Source organism: Cnephaeus nilssonii (assembly GCF_951640355.1).
Source record: "Cnephaeus nilssonii genome assembly, chromosome: 5".
In the NCBI taxonomy this organism is placed as follows: Eukaryota; Metazoa; Chordata; class Mammalia; order Chiroptera; family Vespertilionidae; genus Cnephaeus; species Cnephaeus nilssonii.
In genome coordinates, this window is record NC_137076.1 from 38112708 (window position 1) to 38126055 (window position 13348).

The window sequence follows — 13348 nt, forward strand, 5'->3', positions numbered from 1 at the left end:
CGTGGCATTATTTTTATTCTAGAATTTTATTATAAATACTAGAGGCCCGGTGAATGAAATTCGTGCACTGGGGAGGGGGTGTCCCTCAGCCCAGCCTGCATCCTCTCCAATCTGGGACCCCTTGGGGGATGTCCGACTGCTGGTTTAGGCCTGATCCATGTTGGACATTCCTCTCACAATCTGGGACCGCTGGCTCCCAACTGCTTGCCTGCCTGCCTGCCTGCCTGATCACCCCCTAACCACTCCCCTGCCAGCCCAATTGCCCCCAACTTCCCTCCCCTGCTGGCCTGATCACCCCCAACTGCTCTTCCCTGCTGGCCCAGTAACCCCCAACTGCCCTCCCCTGCCAGACCAGTTGCCTCCAACTGCCCTTCCCTGCCAGCCTGGTCACCCCAACTACCCTCCCCTGCTGGTCTGGTTGCCCCTAACTGCCCTCCCCTGCCAGCCCTGTCACCCCTAACTGTCCTCCCCTGCTGGCCCTGTCGCCCCTAACTGCCCTCCCCTTCAGGCCTGATCACCCCTAACTACTCTCCCCTGCCGGCCTTCTTGTGGTGGTCATCTTTCACCATATGGGGGTGGTCATCTTGTGGGAGGGCGTGAGGATCAATTTGCATATTACCTCTTTATTATATAGGATTACAATGAACTGAAATTTAATGCTTACACATCTTAGTTATATAGATATTTGTTTTGAAAGTCTTGTGAAATCATTTGAAGAAGTAATATTAATTTTTAAATGTCAATTTAAAATATAAAAGTGAAATTTAAAAATAAATTAATGAATTAAGGAACACATATCTATACTTGAAGTTACATCTGCATGCTAATTTTCTCCACTCTTGATTTTTATTTTATTTTATTGATTTTTTCTTAGGTAAAGAAATTAATTGGTTAGTGATATGAACAAAGGAAATTATTATGCCTGAGGTATATGTTAGAATGCTGTACTTATATATAGTAACAAAAATTAATTGGTTATATTTTATTATGACTACCCACTTGGATATACACTTAATAATGATTTTATATATAACAGACTATTTACTATAAAAGGACAAATTAAACACACACTTAATCATGATTTTATATATAACAGACTACTTACTATAAGAGGGCAAAGAACTATTTACTATTAAAGAACTACTTACTATTAAGACAAAAATCCAGACTTCATATGGGCTAGATTTTTAGCTATTTCATTGTAAGAAAAAAATTAAAAAGAATTAGATACTATTATGGTTAGTTTTATATGTCAACTTGGCTGCACTACAGTGCCTAGATATTTGGTCAAACATTATTCTAGATATTTCTATAACTATGTTTTTTTGAATGAGATTAACATTTAAATTGGTGGACTTTGAATAAAGCAGATTACCCTTCATAATGGAGATGGATTTCATCTAATCAGTTAAAGGCCTTAACAGAACAAAGACTGACCTCCCCAAAGCAAGAAGAATTCTGCCAGCTATCTGCCTTTGGACTTGAACAACAGCTCTTCCCTGGGTCTTCAAACTGCTAGCCTACCTTACAGATTTTGGACTTACCAAGCTTCCCCAATGGTGTGAGCTGATTCATTAAAATAAATCTCTCCTTTTTAAAAAAATATATTTTATTGATTTTTTACAGAGAGGAAGAGAGAGGGATAGAGAGTTAGAAACATAGATGAGAGAGAAACATCGATCAGCTGCCTCTTGCACACCTACTACTGGGGATGTGCCTGCAACCAAGGTACATGCCTTTGACCAGAATCGAACCTGGGACCCTTGAGTCTGCAGGCCAACACTCTATCCACTGAGCCAAATCGGTTAGGGCATAAATCTCTCCTTTTATATATGCATATCTTGTTGGCTCTGTTTCTCTGGAGAACCCTGATTAAAACAGATACGTAGGTTGTTTTAAACTATAATATTGAAAGGAAGAAAGATAAATGTTAGGCAATGGTAAGATATGTACACATATAATACCTTAATAAAAAATGAAGAAAAAAAGATAAATGTTTATGTCTTAACTTATATTTACTTCCTACTTTTCTCATGAAGAGGAATGACACCTCATCCAAGATTGGTGAACAAATAGTGATTAGAGTGAATGGAAGTCCAAGGGAAAGGGAATTCAATTATTAAGACAATATTAAGGCCCTAGCCAAGTGGCTCAGTTGGTTGGAGCATCGTACTGTACACCAAAAGGTTGCAGGTTCATTTCACAGTCAGGGCACATACCTAGCTCATGGATTTGATCCCTGGTTGGAGTGCACATGGGAGGCAACCTATCAAAGTTTCTCTCTCACATTGATGTTTTTCTCTCTCTCTTTTTTCCCCCCTTTCTCTCTCTAAAAATCAATAAAAAACATATCTTCGGGTGAGGATTAAAAACAACAACAATACACAGTTGTTCTAAATGGGTTTAGGACTACGCATGGTATTAATTTTAACTTGATGGGGTAGACATCAGAAGTATGTATGGATGATATAAAGCTGGTTGGGGCAGTTAACATTCTAAACTGTATTACCAACATTCATAAAATCTCAAGAGGCTGGAGCTATATAAGATTAAAGTTTAATAAAAAGGGTAAATATAAGAACCTGTCCTATTTCTAAAAGAATCAATGCATCCAGAGAATGATGGGGTGGAAAAAGACTAAGCAGCATAAAACATACATCACGAACATGATATGAAAAGTTTAGAGAGTAAGGGTCCTGATCTATCTGATTAAAGTCTTATGCTAATTTCTTTTAAAGAAAATTACCAAAGTGGTAAAGGATGCAAGTGGGTTTTAGGAAAAATAATGGAAAGAACTGGAGATGTGTAGTCTTCATAAGCAAAATTCAGAGAAATCTTTTTCAAATATTTAAAGAGCCTAATATTTGGAGGAGATGGTCTATAGAAACTCAAAGAGATAGAAAGGATTAATAGAATAGAGCTATAAAAAGCCAATTTCAACTCGGTGGAAGGAAGAACTTTTTAATAGACAGAATGATTAAAGATGTGTTGAAATCAGTGGTAGATGACACTTTGGAGACAAGCATATAACTTTGGATGGATAGTTGATCTAGTTAACATTTTAAGGTAATTCTAATAATAAGAGCATTTATGAATCCTTGCTATGCCCTTTTTCATTTAAAGCTCACAACTCAATGACAGAATTTACTATTTCTACAGTTACATAGGTGGGAAAATGGCAGTCTAATGGCCGAGTAACTTGCCCAAGGCCACATAACTGGCCACCACAAGAATGGAATTTGAATCCTAGTAGTATAACTCCAGTGTTCACATGGTTAATCAATATTCTATCTACAAAGTCAGAAAACTTTGTTTGTGGTGGTCCAGATAGTAAATACTTTAGGCTTTGTAGGTCATATGGTTTCTCTTTCAACCAGGCAACTCTGCTTAAGGACAAGGTGTGGCCATATTTTAATAAAACTTTGTTTACAAAAACAGGCAGTAGGCCATAGTTTGTTAACCCCTGTTCTACACGGTACAAAGTCCTTTCAAACACTGAAATGCAGTAATTCTATATGTGGGAGAGTGTGGAAAAATGAAATTGGATACCACAAAAGCTCCCATTGCCCATGCTCCTCTACAATGTGATCGTGGTACCCTCCCATTGAGGTGTGAGTCTAAGTTCCTTCTCCTTGAATTTGGGTGGGCTTGTGACTTCTTAGACCAGGGGAGTATAGATGAAGTGAGTGAAGCTAAGTGATGAAAGGGAATGTAGCTTCCACCTATCCTCCGGGGCACCTGTTTTTATAAATCTGAAATGCCATGTAAAAAAAATCTTGAGGCTATCCCATTGTGGGAAGGTCTAGGCCACATGAGAAGTCATGTGAAGGTACTTGGGTCAATAGCCTCAGTGTTTTAATGCACAGCCAGCATCAACTGCCAGACATGTAAGTGAAGATTCCTTTACATAATTCTACATGTAGCTATTGAGTTACACCCAACTGAGGCCCCCTATATCATGAAACAGAAATGAGCTATATCCCCTTCGAGCCTTCTCTAAATTTGGGACCCATAGGATGCATGAGCTTAATAAAATGGTTATTTTATGTTGTTAAATTCTTGGGTGCTTTGTTTTGCAGCAATAGTAACTGGAACTACATATTTCCAAATCCATGATAAAGAAGAACTGCTAACACAGATAACCAAAACTTATGGGATTACCCACCAATCTCATCTTATATTCTTGTGGGAGATACAGCTCTAGGTCTCACCAATTTCCCCTTTTACTTCTTCTTGGGTTGTAAGTTAGAATCATCTTCCTGCTAGTTTAGAATATCCAGCTCCTCTGTATTAGATGGGGCTATATGATTATTTCATGCCAGTGGAATGTGAACAGAAATGAGGTGCATTGCCTCTGGGCCAAAGTAATTAAGAGTGGACTTCCTTTTCGACCTTCTTCAGGATTTATTGTTTCCCTCAGAGCCTGACAGGCTACAGAAGATCCAGGGTTCTGACTCCCAGTTAGATGGTGGCATCACTAAATACATGGGGCCTCAGTCCCTGACAACCTGGATGGAGCAGAGCAGGCTCCTCTCCCAACGTGGGCCAAGTTGTGACAGGGCCAATAGAAGAACTTTGTTATCAAGATTTTGGAATTGTTGCAGCAGTGAGTCCACTCTAATAATTTTTTAATTAGCAATAATTGTACCTCAGATAAACCTTATTGGTTATGATATGGCTACTGCACAAAGCTTCAATAATTTTTTAAAAAGAAAATCATATACAGTGAATGTAACAATTTGAGAGATTATTTTCTTTGATTATTTATGCATTTTAAAGAGGTAAAATTTGAAAGAATTTAACAACAGCCAAAGCAGTGGATAATGGGAGGGCAGTGAATGTTAGATAGTCATGTGTGTAATAAAATGTCAGTTCTTTTTTTTTTTTTTTGCTACAAGTTATGATTTTATTTTATTTTTTTCAATTTTTTTATTAAGGTATTATACGTGTACATATCTTACCATTGCCCCCCCCCACTCCCATATATGCCCTCACCCCCCAGAGTTTTGCATCCATTGGTTATGCTTATATGCATGCATACAAGTCCTTTGATTGATCTCTTATCTCCCCCACCTCTCCCTAACCTTCCCCCTGTAATTTGACAGTCTGTTTGATGCTTTACTGTCTCTGTATCTATCTTTTTGTTCAAGTTTATAATGTTCTTTATTATCCATAAATGAGTGAGATCATGTGGTATTTTTCTTTCATTGACTGACTTATTTCACTTAACATAATGTTCTCCAATTCCATCTTTTTAAATATATTTTATTGATTTTTTAAAGAGAGGAATGGAGAGTTAGAAACATCGATGAGAGAGAAACATCCATCAGCTGCCTCCTGCACACCCGCTACTGGGGATGTGCCCACAACCAAGGTACATGCCCTGACCGGAATCGAACCTGGGACCTTTCAGTCCGCAGGCCGACGCTCTATCCACTGAGCCAAACCAGCTTTGGCAGGCATGAATTTCTTTATAGAATATATATTTACTTAAAATGTTTTCTTGGTCAAAGCTAAGAAAGTGTCAAGGCAAAGAAGTCTTCTTATCATCTACAGCTGGAGATAGTAACAGGTCAGAACAGGCATTTATTTTTCATGAAAAAGGTGACTGTATTACTTCCATTAGTTGATGAAAGTTGGCAGTCTTTCCTGTAGGAATAGGAAATGGTGACAAATAAGGGCATGATGTAGGGCCAAGGCCAGGAGCAAGGTCTTACATTTTCTGGTCTTAGCCTTCCTTCCTTTCTTTCTTTCTTTTTCTTTTTCTTTTTTTTTTTTTTGGTCATAGGCAGAAGTGGACTTAATATTTCTTATGAGAGAATTCTCCAGGGTGAGAACTGCCACAACAGAAAGTTAAACAAATCATCATTGCCTTCCTTTTTAAGATATGGCAAAATAACCCAATAGATGTACATAAATTAAATTCTAATGAATTCTTTTCAGAGGTTCACTCAAATACAGCTTTTAAAGATTCCTACATCAGTATTCTCTTGGTGTATAATAAAGTGCCACAGAATTAATAGCTTTAAACAATACCCAATTACGATCTCACAGTTCTGTGAGTCAGAAGTCCATGAGGGCTTAGCTGGGGGCTCTGCCCAGAGTCTCACAAGGCTGAAGTCTAGGTGGCAGCTGGGATGAGCTCTTGTCTGGAGACTCTGTGGAAGAATTAGCTTCAGGGCTCATTTAGATTGTTGGGAGAATTCAGTTCCTTGCAGTGTTGGACTGAGACCCCTATTTTTAGTTCCTTGCCCCACGAACCCTCTGTCTTTTTTAAAAAACATATATTTCTATTGATTTCAGAGAGAAAGGGAGAGGGAGAGAGAGAGAGATAGAAAGATCAATGATGATAGAGAATTGTTGATCAGCTGCCTTCTGCACACCCAACACTGGGCATTGAGCCCACAACCCTGACCAGGGATCAAACCAAAACCTCATAGTTAATGGGTTGACACTCAATCACTGAGCCATGCTGGCCAGACATGAACCCTTCGTCTTAGCAACAGTTAACCTCCCTCATACAGAATCCTCATTTACACTTCAAATCTCTATGCCTTCTTTTGTTACCAGCCAGAGAAACTTTTTGCTTTTAACCTTTTGCACTCGGATGTTGAGTGTGACTTGACATGGTTAGCATTGGTAGCAGCTCTTTTTATACTCTTTGAATGTATCAATAATTTGAAATATAAAAAAATACAAATAAATAAGTTTGTATGAAAAGAAACTCCAGTTTTTTATTCTACTGTCGTGCTTTGTAAAATCTGGGGTATTTAAAAAATTAAATCCCGAGTAGAATAAAGGAATCGAGAAAAAAGCAAGCGAGTGCAAAGGGTTAAAGGGCTCATGTGCTCAGGTTAGGTTCACCAGGATCATCATCCTATCCTAAAGACAAGTGATGAGTAATTCTATCTAATAAAAGAGTAATATGCAAATTGACCATCACTCTAACACACAAGAGGGCTGCCCCCATGTGGTCAAAGATGGCTGTCCCCATGTGGAAACAAGATGGCCACCACGAGATGGCCAGCAGGGGAGGGCAGTTGGGAGGACCAAGCCTGCAAGGGATGGCAGTTGTGGGTGATCAGGCCAGCAGGGGAGGGCAGTTGGGAGGGACCAGGCCTGCAAGAGAGGGCAGTTGGGGGCAATCAAGCCTGCAGGGAAGGGCAGTTAGGGGTGACTAGGCTGGCAGAGGAGAGAAGTTGGGGGAGACCGGGCCTGCAGGGGAGAGCAGTTGGGGGGGACCAGGCCTGCAGGGGAGGGCAGTTAGGGGCAAACAGACTGGCAGAGGAGCAGTTAGCCATCAATCCGGCTGGCAGGGGCGTGGTTAGGGGGTGATCAGGCTGGCAGGCAGAAGCAGTTAGGGGCAATCAGGAAGGCAGGCAAGCGAGCAGTTGGGAGCCAGCATTCCTGGATTGTGAGAGGGATGCCTGACTGCCCGTTTAGGCCCAATCCTACCGGGATTGGGCCTAAACGGGCAGTCAGACATCCCTCGAGGGGTCCCAGATTGGAGAGGGTGCAGGCTGGGCTGAGGGACACAACCCCCCGGTTCACGAATTTCATGCACCGGGCCTATAGTCTAATTATATTTGCCAAATCTCCTCTTCCCTGTAATGTAACATAATCCTGATAGTTAAACAAGGAAGAGGTTCATCTTAGAATTCTGCCTATCACAGTTTCCAATGAATCAAAATTCATGTCTACTCTTAATTCTTAAATTATTCCCATCAGAAATTTTTCTTTATTTCCAAGTTAAATTCAGGAATTTATGTGTACATTTCTTTTATTTTATTAAAATACTGAGTTTTATTTCACATGTATATTTTTGTCTCCCAACCATTCCCATTTGTCTGACCACTACTACTACTACTATGCCCTACCATAACATTCCATACATACTTAAAATCAAGCAAAGGGTGGAGTGCCATCTTCAAAAACTAAACAGGCATTTTGGACCACACATTCCTGGCAATGGAACCGGGCCAACATTTATCAGGCACAGTAGGGAAAGTTCTCACTCTGTATTATAAAAAGGACAGCCAGATATCAACTGTTACAGAAATGAAATAAGACGGAAAATTTTAACAAACTGTTTAAACTCTTTTCTTAAAGAGACTTCCTCCACTACCAGAGATCTTGAATAGCCTTCATGTCAGTTATCTGGAAGCAATTCTTCACATAATTAATGAACTTGGCTTCCACTTTGGGAAGAGAATTGCCCTTTTCTATACTTGGTTGCATTTTTGCTTTAATGTCTTCTACAGAACTAGGTCCTTTCGGTGTTTTAGGAGTTTTTCCTGTTTTTTGAAGGATTCTTGACCTTTTGATCTTGGTGTTGATTTGATTTTTGTGCATTTTTGGCTGGAGTATCTCGTATGGATTTCTTTACTGGAGCTTTTTCTTCTGCTTCCTCATTATCAAAATCACCATCATCATCATCTTCATCCTCCTCCTCCTCATCATCTTCATCAGCAGCAAGTTTTACTTTTTTCTGCAGAAACTTGCTACCACCTCCAGGGGCTGACCGCTTTCCAGACATACTTAGGGGTTTCACATCCTCCTCCTCGTCATCTTCTGACTCTGCATCTTCCTCCACAGCTACTAAGTGCTGTCCACTGGCATGCACAGGCCCTGAACCACACTTCAACCGTAAGACCACAGGTGGTGTTATTTCAAAACCACCAAGGGACACCGTTGGCTGTACAGACATTTTCAAAGTTGCCAGTGTTACTTTAATTGGACTGCCTTGGTAATACACTGCCTCTGCTTCGACAATGTCCAGCTCATCCTTTGCTCCAGCCCCTAGACTGACTGTTCGTAAAGATAACTGGTGCTCATTTTCATCATTGTCCACCTTAAAGTGATAATCTTTGTTCGCCTTTAGTTCACAACCGAAAAGGTAGTTCTGGGGCCTCAGAGGGCTCATGTCCATGTCCATTGGTACGCACTTAGGTGAGAGAGAAGGCGGACGGAGATAAACGGCTTCTGTGCTGCAGAACAGACGCGCAGGACGGAATCGCACCAGGGCTATGTGTAGATTTTTTAAATGCTAAATTCAGTGTTAAAAGAACTATGTAATCCTGAAATTTGTTACTCCATACTGCCACCCTGATCACTTAAAAACATAAATCTGAGTATATCATGCCTCCATTTAAATCCTTCAATGGTTTCCTATTGCTGTTGGGGTAAAGTTACAACTCCATAATGTTTCCAATGCCTTGTATTATCTGGCCTTTGATTATGTATTTCTCAATCACCCTCCACTGGGTTATTTTTAATTCCCTGGGAAGCACCAACTTTCTCTCCTCAGGCTTTGCTGCCGTAAATTGTTCTCTAAAGAAATTCTCCCCTTACCCTTCTTTCCTATTTATTTTCCAGATTTCAGCTTCACCATCACAACTGAGCCCTAGATTTGGTTGGGACTTTTGCTTTATACTCTGTTTTCATCACATACTTTTGCACAGTCAATTGAATCAACAAATGTGAAGTGAGTGCTTAGTATGTGCTAGGCATTATTCACCATGCTGGAGCTATAATCTGTGGCCAATTCAAAGTTCTGAGCACATGGAGTTTTCATTCAAATGGAGACAGTACTTATGACAATTGTAATTAAGCAATTTATTTGTGTGTAATCATCACACAAATCATCAGTGTAATGATTTGCTTAGTGTTTGTCTCCCCTCACTAGGCTATAATTTCCACGACTATTTTATTCATTATTATATCTCCAGCTACCAGTGAAAGGCTTAGCACATAATAGATATTCAATAGACATTTGTTGAGTGGTTGAATATGATCACCTCTTGTTTCAATTATACTTGTAGTCCCACTTATGTAAGGGCTCTATGGTCTTTCTAATTTAATGTTGCTTCTTACAACCTCAGGGACAACTTGCTTTTCACCATAAGCTCACCAAATCAATTGCTCCTAATTGTAGAGTTGTTTTGGTTTCTATACCAAGGATATCACCATGCACATCTGTATTTCTCTTTAGTCTTCCAATAACAATGCCTATTTCAGTGGAATCATTCATATCCGGGCACACTAGAGAGATGTGTTCGGGTAACACGGTGGGAACATTGTTCTCTTGAAAAGCGTAACTGTTGTGGCATTTATCAAATCCTACAGATTCTGAAAGATGTGGTTCATATTTTAAAAAGACAATTCCTGTTAGTGTAATGTGATGATATTCTAAAAAAAAAAGTCTATGGCATTGTCATACTTAAATATCCAATTCTTGGAGAAATGCTTTAGATTTATAAATGCTGTGTCTTATTTTGACAATGTAAATATTTTAAAGCAATGTTATCTTACCCATGATTGAGCACAGAGCACTTTTTAAATAGTGTAGTTCAAATTGACTGAATAATTGAATGCTTGCCTTATTTTTAAAAATCACTTTCAGTATCAGCCACAAACTAGAATTTAGACATAGAAAATGTTAAATTGAATGGAATCATACAATTATACCAGTCACACAGAATATGAAATTAGTTTCAGTAGGAAATTGATTGTCAGGAGGATAGTAAGGAAACATTTTTATAAGGTATGAGCCAAAACATAATATGCTATATGGAAATGATTATATAAATTCTCAAAAAAATTTCCTGCTGCATTCATTTCCAAAACCTGCTGTTTCTCTAATTTTATTTCTTACTTTATACCCCTTTCTCTCGCTGTTCAAGCTATTCTGTGATCTTTTCTGTTCCTCCAACATGCCAGACACCCTCCCACCTTAGCGTTTATACGGGCTGTTCCTTCTATCTGGGATTCGCTTCCAGACACATGACTAACTCTCATTTCCTTCAAGTCTTAGCTCCAAGCCCTTTCGCCCCAGACACCCTCTCATCTTGCGCTCAGTCCTCATCACCCTACTTTGAAAAACTTCTTAAGACTAGATAAACAGCCACGACACCATCTCTCTGGAAATTAAAATATTAATTGTTAACTTTTGGATTGTAGACATTGGCAAGGGCCATGCCTGGCATTAAGCTGCCTTTCCTGGCCAGGTGTAACAAAGCTGCACCTTTGGCCTGACTTGATCTAAAAAGGGTCACAATGAGAAGTTATACCCACATACCATTGCTTTGCTTTATTCTCACAGAGCTGGGTTTTCAGATTATTCTTTGAGGTCAGGAGAGAAAAATAAAAGTTTATTTTGACCTTTCCTGACTCCCTTTTCTATTTGTTGATCGGCACATATTACAAGCAGCACTTGGGCAATACATCTCTATCTTTAATGAGGATATGGTGGTTTCTAGTCTCAGGGAAAAGCTCTTGTTTCTTGCGCCATCTGCTTAGGATTTTTTTCAAAGTACGAAATGCTCTATTATGTCAGTATAAAAAAAATCGTGCCCAAACTATTTTGCATTTAATGAGCTTTGAGAGGTCTGGGTGGGGAATAGCAGGGCTTCAGAGGGGACCTTGATCAGATGATCACTACTTTTACGTGCAGTGTTTATATTTGCAGCAATGCCAAGCAGTCTTAAAAACAGTGATTTTAAAACAGTGATTAGAGTGGGCCTGGAAAAGAAAAAAAATTCTATATATCACTTATGGATTTGAACATTTTAATAGTTCTTCTTTAGGTAAATTATTATGGTTAAGGACATTTAACGCATTATTCTACAGTTTAGAAGGTGCATTAGAGGCAAAGTGTTTGTTTGGTACTATTATTTCCATGTGTCTCCACATTTTGTGTGTAATTGCTTAAATTTTCTAGATTCACCATCTGCTAAAAACAAAGAAAAGTTTTAAAAAAACTTTTTAAAAAATTGACTTTCTATAATGGAACCATAACTTCCGTCCTTTAGGGAAATACGAAAACATGTGATTCTCCTTTGCTCTTGAGTTGGACTGTCAATCATACCACCTTCCTAATGGCAGGGGCAGGAACCTGACACAGGCCAGGCTAATTGGAGTCTTTCCTTGTGTTTCATCAGATCGGAACTACCTTTCTGGTGGCAAAGCAATAAATAAAAGCCTGAGAGCTGTCGGTGGCCTTAGCGGAGGGGTGGGAGGACAGCCCGTGGGAGGGAAGGAGGTGACACAGAGGCAGGGGAAGATATGCAGAGAAAGGATCCCGGTAGCATTTGAGACGTGTTTCTGGGCCTCCCAGAGGCTCACTCACTTCCTTGAGTTCTTCACAGTTTGATTATCTGAGTGCCAATTTCCCCTTTTCTCTATGTTAGGCAATTGGGTTTCTGTCTCCTAGGAAGCCAAAGAATCCCTATTTTTGAACAGTGAGGGTTTGAGTGTCTAGGAGCACCAAGGGTGCACATTGAAATAAGCACCTCAGTCCAAAGCTACTCAGCTTGAATACACATTACAACAAAAACTTTAAGGAAGCAAAGCGTTTTTGAAACTTCAGTTGATAGTCAATTGTTTCTTTTACAAAAATATTTTATTGGTTTCAGAGAGGAAGGGAGAGGGAGAGAGAGACAGAAACATCAATGAGAGAGAATCATTGATTGGCTGCCTCCTACATGCCCCACCCTGGGGATCAAGCCCGAAACCTGGGCATGTGCCCTGAACGTGAATCGGACCGTAATCTCCTGGTTCATAGGTCAATGCTCAACTACTGAGCCACTGAAGCCGGCTAATCAATTATTTCATTTTAGAAACATTAAATACAAAGAAATTTCATCAAAGTAGAGATATAAACTCAACAAAAGTCCATAATGGCATTTACATGTTATTTTATAACTTGAGGAGAAGTTGATATACTTTCATGATGGAAAGAACACTTTGGATCAGAGTTTGAATTGGGAAGGTTACTACCCTTTTCTGCGTCTTATTTTCATCTTCTGTAAAGTTGTAGGTAATGTGTCTCCTTCATAAGGGGGTTGTAAACAGGAAGTTAAGTAATACACAGAACCATTAAAGGGCACACAATAGGTGCTCAAAAATAGTGGTCATATGATATAGTCTACCTGGTGGACTACTTTCATTCCCCGGGTATGTTGAGGGCAATATGAAGTGGCTGCTGTAAATCCACGCATTAACTTCTATGAGAGGGGTCAGGCCTATGAATACACGCAAGTTTGTGAATTATGTGTGGGTTGGAATGGGGGAGGTAGGGATTGTATTCTCAACTGTCACTCTCACAATTTGTGGGGGGGAGGAGGGAATTGTGGGGTCAACATATGTGAGTCTTGTGTATTGTAGGTTGTTGACCTTGATGTAGAATGTAAAAATCAAATTCTTATACCTCTACAGTTAATGTGCATCTATACTTGGAGGCTTTCTATAGTACTATTATTGAGATATGGGTGAAGGGCTTGACAATTGTATGGAGAGTTTTTTGGTAACTTTCTATACAAACATCTTTTGAGCTGGGGGCTGACTTGCT

At 39.6% G+C, this 13348-nt stretch overlaps 1 protein-coding gene and 1 pseudogene across 2 annotated transcripts in view; both read right to left on the bottom strand.

The window, feature by feature from the left end:
• Positions 1-13348, bottom strand: part of GALNTL6 (polypeptide N-acetylgalactosaminyltransferase like 6) — a gene marked incomplete at both ends in the record, with an annotated part of 964759 nt that overhangs the window by 87430 nt on the left and 863981 nt on the right. The gene's annotated exons all lie outside the window — the stretch shown is intronic.
• On the bottom strand, positions 7928-8935 carry LOC307100801 (nucleophosmin-like; annotated as a pseudogene). The gene has a single exon. The product of its transcript is annotated as a nucleophosmin-like (transcript).